The 7,892-nt window shown below is 42.2% G+C and overlaps 1 pseudogene; it reads left to right on the top strand.

The window, feature by feature from the left end:
• The first annotated feature begins 5,348 nt into the window (after positions 1-5,348).
• Positions 5,349-7,553, top strand: LOC115299833 (annotated as a pseudogene).
• The last annotated feature ends 339 nt before the right edge of the window (positions 7,554-7,892 follow it).

Here is a 7,892-nt window from a genome sequence, read left to right on the forward strand (position 1 = left end):
TGTGTGTGTGTGTGTGTGTGTGTGTGTGTGTGTGTTGTGGAGCATAAAAGCTCAGAAGATGTAACTGTCTCAGAAGATGTAACTGTCCAATGATCCGCTGGAGAGAGGATAACTTGTTCCAGACTCTGCTACATGTGTCTCTTCCTTTGGCTGGTTGAAATTTGTATCCTCTCTTTGAAGAAAATGTATCCACGAGTGTTCAGGCATACCTCATTTTATTTCACTTCACTTAATTGTGCTTCACAGAAATTGCTTTTTTTTTTTTTGTTTTTTAACCGATTGAAGGTTTGTGGTAACTGCATCAGGGAGTCCACTGGTTCCAGTAGCATTTGTTTTGTAATAGCATTTGCTCATTTCACGTCCCTGTGTCACATTTTGGTAAGCTGAAAAGCATCTGCACAGCAAAGGAAACCATCCATAAAGTGAAAAGGCAACCTATTGAATGGCAGAAAATATTTGCAAATCATATATCTCATAATATTCAAAATATATAGAGAACTCATTCAACTCGATAGCCAAAAAAAAAAAAAAACCCAAAAAACCAAAACAAAAACCAAAACCAAAAACCAAAACAAAACACCTAATCTGAAAAATGGGCAGAGGATCTAAGTAATCATTTTTCTAATGAAGGACTACATATGACCAATAGTACACGAAAAGGTACGCAACATCACTAATTATCAGAAAATGCAAATGAAAATCACAACGAACTATCACCTCGTATCTGTTAAAATGGCTACTATCAAAAAGACAAGAAATAACAAGAGTTTGTGAGGATATGGAGAAAAGGGAACACTCATGCACTGTTGGTGGGAATGTAAATAGGTGCACTCACTATGAAAGACAGTATGGAGGTACCTCAAAAAATAAAAAAATAGAACTACCACATTATCCAGCAATTCCATTTCTGGGTATTTATTCAAAGACAATGAAAACATTGACTTAAAAAGACATATGCACACCCATGTTCAATGCAGCATTATTTGTAGTAGTCAAGATATGGAAAAAAATCTAAGTGTCTATCAACAGATAAATGGAAAGAAATTGTGATATATGCAGAAATACAAATAATCACGGGGGAATATTCTGAAAAATTATATGCCAAAAACTGGGAAATTTGGAAGAAATGGACGAATTGTTAGAAACATACAAGCTTACCAAAACTGAAACAGGAAGAAGTGGGAAACTTGAATAGATCCATAACCAGAGAAGAAATGGAATCAGTAATCAAAAATCTCCCAAAAATGAAAGGCCAAACTCCCAAAGACCCCACTAAAAAGGAGAACTAACGGCCAATAATGAACATGGAGGCAAAAATTCTCAACAAGATACTAGCAAATCACATCTGACAGTACATTAAAAGAATTATTCACCACGATCAAATGGGATTTATTCCTGGGCTGCAGGTTGGTTCAATATTTGCACATCAATCAACATGATACACCACATTAATAAAAGAAAGGAAAAGAACCATATGATTCTGTCAATAGATGCAGAAAAAGCATTTAACAAAATATAGCATTTATTCTTGATAAAAACTCTCAACAAAGTAGGGATAGGTGGAACACACTTCAATAAAGGCCACATATGAAAGACTCACATCATCCTCAATGAGGAAAAATGGAGAGCTTTTCCACGATGGCAGGAACGAGACAGGTGAGTCCACTCTCACCGTTACTACTTAACACAGTACTGGAAGTCTTAGCTTCAGCAATCAGACAACAAGAGAAATACAAGGCATCAAAATCAGCAACAAATAAGTCAAAGTTTCACTATCTGCAGACAGCATGATATTCTAAGTAGAAAATCCAAAAGTCTAAACCAAAAAATTGCTAGAACTAACACATGAATTCAGCCAAGCCACAGGATATAAAATCAATATACAGAAACCTATTGCATTTCTATATGCCAATAATAAAGCAGCAGAAAAAGAAATCAGGGAATCGGTCCCATTCACAATTCCACCCAAACCCATACATATCTAGAAATAAACCTAACTAAAGGGGTAAAAGATCTGTACTCTGCAAATGACAGAAAACTTATGAAGGAAATTAAAGAAGACACAAAGTAATGGAAAAACATTCCATGCTCATGGATTGGAAAAACAAACATTGTTAAAATGTCTATACTGCTGAAAGCAATCTACACATTTAATACAATACTTATCAAAATACCACTGGCATTTTTCAGAGAACTAAAACAATTTTAATACTTGTATGGAATCAGAAAAGACCCTGAATAGCCAAAGCAATCCTGAAAAAGAAAACCAAAAGCTGGAGGCATCACAATCCCGGACTTCAAGATGTCTTACAAAGCTGTAATCATCAAGACAGTATGGTACTGGCACAAAAACAGACTCTTAGATCAATGGAATAGAAAGAAAACCCTGAAATGGATCCACAACTATATGGTCAACTTGTCTTTGATAAAGCAGGAAAGAATATCCAATGCAAAAAAAGTCTTTTCAACAAATGGTGTTGGGAAAACTGGACAGTGACATGCAGAAGAATGAAACTGAACCACTTTCTTACACCACACACAAAAATAAATGCAAAATGGATGAAAGACCTAAGTGTTAGACAGGAAACCTAAATATCTTAGAGAAGAACACAGGCAGCAAACTCTTTGACCTGAGCCGTAGCAACTTCCTACTAGACATGTCGCTGGAAGGAAAGAAAACAAAAACAAACACCAACTATTGGGATTTCATCAAGATAAAAAGCTCTGCACAGCTAAGGAAACAATAAAACTAAAATGCAGCCTACGGAGTGGGAGAAGATATTTGCGAATACCATGTCTGATAAAGGGTTAGTATCCAAAATCTAAAAAGAACTTATCAAACTCAACACCCCAAACCCAAATAATCCAGTTAATAAATAGGCAGAAGACATGAATAGACACTTTTCCAAAGAAGACATCCAGGTGGCCAATAGACACATGAAAAGAGGCTCAACATCATTCTCCATCAAGGAAATAAAAATCAAAACTACAATGAGATACCACCTCACACCTGTCAGAATGGTTAAAATTAGCAACACAAGAGACAACAGGTGTTGGTGAGGATGAAGAGAAAGGGGACCCTCCTGCAGTGTTGACGGGAATGCAAACTGGTGCAGCCACTCTGAAAAACAGTATGGAATTTCTTCAAAAAGTTGAAAATAGAACTACCCTATGATACAGCAATTACATTACTAAGTATTTACTCAAAGGATACAAAAATACAGATCTGAAGGGATACATATATCCCTATGTTTACTGCAGCTTTATCAACAAGAGCCAAACCCAAATGTCCACTGACTGATGAACAGACACACACACACACACACACACACACACACACACACACACACACTCGAATATCACTCAGCCATCAAAAAGAATAAAATCTTGCCATTTACAATGACATGGATAGAACTACAGTGTATTATGCTAAATGAAATAAGTCAGTCAGGCAAAGACAAATACCATATGATTTCACTCATATGTGGAATTTAAGAAAAAAGAAACAGATGAGCATATGGGAGAGGGAGAAAAAAAGGAAAAAGAGAGTGGGAAATAAACCATAAGAGACTCTTTACAATAGAGAAGAAACTGAGGGTTGATGAAGGGAAGTGGATGGGGGCTAATGGATGATGGCTATTAGGAGGGCACTTGTTACAATCAATGAGCACAGGGGGTTATATAAAAGTGATGAATCACTAAATTCTACTCCTGAAACCAATATTACATGATATGTTAACTAACTACAATATAAATTAAAATTTTGAAAAAGAAATTGTGAGGTTTCTATCTATTTATCTGGAGAGCATCATGCTCAGGCAAATAAGTCAGACACAAAATATGAATACTGTTTGATATCACTTATATGTTGAACCCGAAACAACAATAACAACAAAATAACTCATGGATATAAGAACAGATTGGTGGTGGAACGCCTGGGTGGCTCAGTCAGTTGAGTATCCGGCTTTGGCTCAGGTCATGATCTCACGGTTCGTGGGTTCGAGCCCCGCATCGGGCTCTGTGCTGACAGCTTCTCAGAGCCTGGAGCCGGCTTCAGATTCTGTCTCTCTTTCTCTGCCCCTCCCCTGCTCATGCTCTGCCTCTGTCTCTCAAAAATAAATAAAACATAAAAGAAAAAAGAACAGATTGGTGGTTGTTAGAGATGGGAGTGGGAGTGGGAGATGGGCAAAATGGGTTAAGAGAGTTAAAAGGCACGAAGTTCCGATTATGAAATAAATGCCGCGGCGATGTAGTGTACAGCATGGCAGCCATAATTAACAATACTGGATTACATATGTGAAAGTTGTTTACAGAGTAAGTCTTACAAGTTCACATCACAAGAAAATGAATTCTATAATTATGATTTCAGATGGTAACTATTTCACAATATATACAAATATCAAGTTGTTATGTTGTTCATCTGAAACTGATATAATGTATGCCAGTTACACCTCAACTTAAAAAAAGAACTACAACATGGTATTGGCAGAGGGATAGAGAACATATCAGTAGATTAAACCCACACAAGTACAATCAACTGAATTTTGAACAAGATGCAAAAGAATTCAATGGAATAAGGATCATCTTTTCAACAAACAGTGTGGGAGCGATTGGACATCTCTTGGCAAACAAATGAAATGCATGCTCAACCTCAACACTTTATTTAAAAAAAAAAAAAGGGGGTGAGCTGGAGCTGCTCGAGGGGGAGGAGTTACCGCAGCTCTTCCGAAATGTTGCCTTTGCCCCCTCTACCCAGCTCAAGGGTTTCCTGGCTGTCTTTCTTAGGGGCAGCCCTAAGCTCTGCCCCCAGGTTTTCCTTAAGAGCCGCGCGGTCCGGTCCGGGGCAGCCTGCGGCCCACCTTTCCGGTCGTCCTTCACTCCCCCCGCCCCAGGACCACACCCTTTGTGGTACCTCCCTCTTTCCCAAATTCTGGTTTGTAGCTTTCTGGAGAAGAAAAACTAAGAGGATTTGGAGGAGGGGAGGGAGCATGGTTGTAGTTAATGTAATATTGACTTATTGCTGGGGATAACGAAAGCTCCAGAAGAATTTGAGAAAACAAGGGAGGTGGGTGCGTTAATTATACCCCCAATTTAAGATTATTAAACCCCTCTCTTTGTTTCCTATAATTAAAAAAATTTTTTTTTCTGTTTTATTTATTTTTGAGAGACAGAGACAGCACAAGCAGGGGAGGGTCAGAGAGAGGGAGACACAGAATCTGAAACAGGCTCCAGGCTCTGAGCAAGCTGTCAGCACAGAGCCTGATGCGGGGCTCGAACCCACAAACCATGAGATCATGACCTGAGCCGAAGCCAGACACTTAACCGACTGAGCCACCCAGGTGCCCGTTTCCTATACTTGATCATCCCCATCTTGATACCTTTGTTACAGGCCTCAGAACTTCTCATGATGGCTGTGACCTAAAATCCCCAGGAAGCCCTGGGGTCATGGCCCAGAAGCACCCCGAAGAAAGAGGGTTGTGTGGAGCCCACCACAGTGGTGGTGCCTCCCTCAGGACTTTAGGATCCTTTGTGGACGCTGAAATACTTTCATTCTCAGGACTCAGGGACTCAGCGGGCCCTGCTCCTAATGGTACCCGCTGCCTCACAGAGCACTCTAGTTCTAAGTACACACAGCCCCCAAACCCAGCCCACTGGGCAGATCCAAGCCATGGCCCCCCAAGGGGTCCAGGACCTCCTAGCAATGGAGAGGACCCTGATCAGAGTGAGGCATCTTCAGAGGAAGAGTCAGGAGTGGACCAGGAACTCTCAAGAGAGAATGAGGCTGGGTACCAGGAAGATGGGAACTCTTTTTTTCTTTCCATTCCATCTGCTTGCAACTGCCAGGGAACCCCTGGAATCCCTGAAGGGCCTTACTCTGAGGGAAGAGATAGCTCTTCTAGCAACTTTTGCCACCATTTTACTGCTCCAGTTTTGGGGGAAGATGAAGAGTTGGAAGAGGAATATGATGATGAGGAACCTCTTTAATTCCCCAGTGATTTTTCACATGTGCCCAGTGGAAAGAAACCGCCCCGGAGACAGCGGCACCGCATTCCAGCCAAGGAGGATACTCGAAAAGATGGACGCAGAGATCCCAGGTCCCCTGGCCGACATAGGCTGGGCCAGAAATGTAGTCATGCAGATAAACGCAGAGGCCTGGGATTATGGGGAGCAGAGGAACTGTGTTAGCTTGGACAGGCAGGCTTCTGGTGCCTGATTGAACTGCTGGTATTGGTGGGAGAGTATGTGGAAGCTTGTGGCCATTTCATCTATGCATGCAGGCAGCTGAAAGGCAGTGATCTGGACCTTTTTCGAGTCTGGGTGGTCATCTGGGCAGGGCGTCTGGGGGGCTTGGCCCAGGTGATATTCCAATTCCTGAGCCAAGGATGTTGCTATGGGGCAGGGCTGTTAACCCGTTTTCTTAGGCTACTGGGCGCTTTGCTCCTCCTGGCTCTGGCCCTCTTGTTGGGCTGTCAACAGTTGGGCTGGAGGTTTCTAGTAGGACTGGGTGACAGGTTAGGCTGGAGGGGTAAAGCCACTTGGCTCTTGTCTTGGCAGGATTTTCCCACCCTGCAGCGCTGCCTGATTCTGCTGAGAGATAGCAGGCCATGGCGACAGTTGGTAAAAATGTTTCAGTGGGGTTGGCTGGAGTTGCTTGGGTCAAGCCAAGGACCGACAGGCAAGGGAATGCACCTATAGCTGGCGGTCGCTATTGCCTGCCTGAAGAAGTGGCTTGACTCTTGACCATGGCTGGGGTTCCTGAGGATGAGTTAAACCCTTTGCATGTGTTGGGGGTTGAAGCCACAGCATCAGATATTGAACTGAAGAAGGCCTATAGGCAGCTGGCAGTGATGGTACATCCTGACAAAAATCATCATCCCCGGGCTGAGGAGGCCTTTAAGGTTTTGCGGGCAGCTTGGGACATTGTTAGCAACCCTGAAAGGCGGAAGGAATATGAAATGAAACGAATGGCAGAGAATGAGCTGAGCCGGTCGGTGAATGAGTTTCTGTCCAAGCTTCAGGATGACCTCAAAGAGGCAATGAATACCATGATGTGCAGCCGATGCCAGCGAAAGCATAGGAGGTTTGAAATGGACTGGGAGCCTAAGAGTGTCAGATACTGTGCTGAGTGTAATAGACTGCATCCTGCTGAGGAAGGAGATTTTTGGGCAGAATCAAGCATGCTGGGCCTCAAGATCACCTATTTTGCATTAATGGATGGAAAGGTGTATGACATCACAGAGTGGGCTGGATGCCAGAGTGTGGGAATCTCCCCAGATACCCATAGAGTCCCCTATTACATCTCATTTGGTTCTCGGATTCCAGGCACCAGTGGGCAGCAGAGAGCAGCCCCAGACGCCCCTCCTGCCGACCTTCAGGATTTCTTGAGCCGGATCTTCCAAGTACCCCCAGGCCAAATGTCCAATGGGAACTTCTTTGCAGCTCCTCAGCCTGGCCCTGGGGCCACTGCAGCCTCTAAGCCCAACAGCACCGTACCCAAGGGAGAAGCCAAACTGAAGCGGCGGAAGAAAGTGAGGAGGCCCTTCCAACGTTGACATCCCCTTCTCTTTCCTCAGATCAATGTCAGAGAGTCTAAAGGGCTGTGTATAGCACAGGATGGAGTTTCAATTTGTTTATTTTTAAATATTGAAAAAGGGAAAATTTTAAGTTTAAAAAAAAAGGGACCCAAAATTGATCTTGGATATAAAGAGAAAAAGTAAAACTTTTGGATGAAAACATAAGAAAAAGTCTTGGTAATCTGGAATATTTGAATTTCTTAGACATGACTGGAAAAGCACCATCAATAAAAGAAAAAACCCGGATAAATTGGACTTCGTCCAAATCGAAACTTTTGCTCTGTGAAAGATGATATTAAAAGAATTAAAAGAGCTACA

Source organism: Suricata suricatta, chromosome 8 (assembly GCF_006229205.1).
Source record: "Suricata suricatta isolate VVHF042 chromosome 8, meerkat_22Aug2017_6uvM2_HiC, whole genome shotgun sequence".
NCBI classification, from domain to species: domain Eukaryota; kingdom Metazoa; phylum Chordata; class Mammalia; order Carnivora; family Herpestidae; genus Suricata; species Suricata suricatta.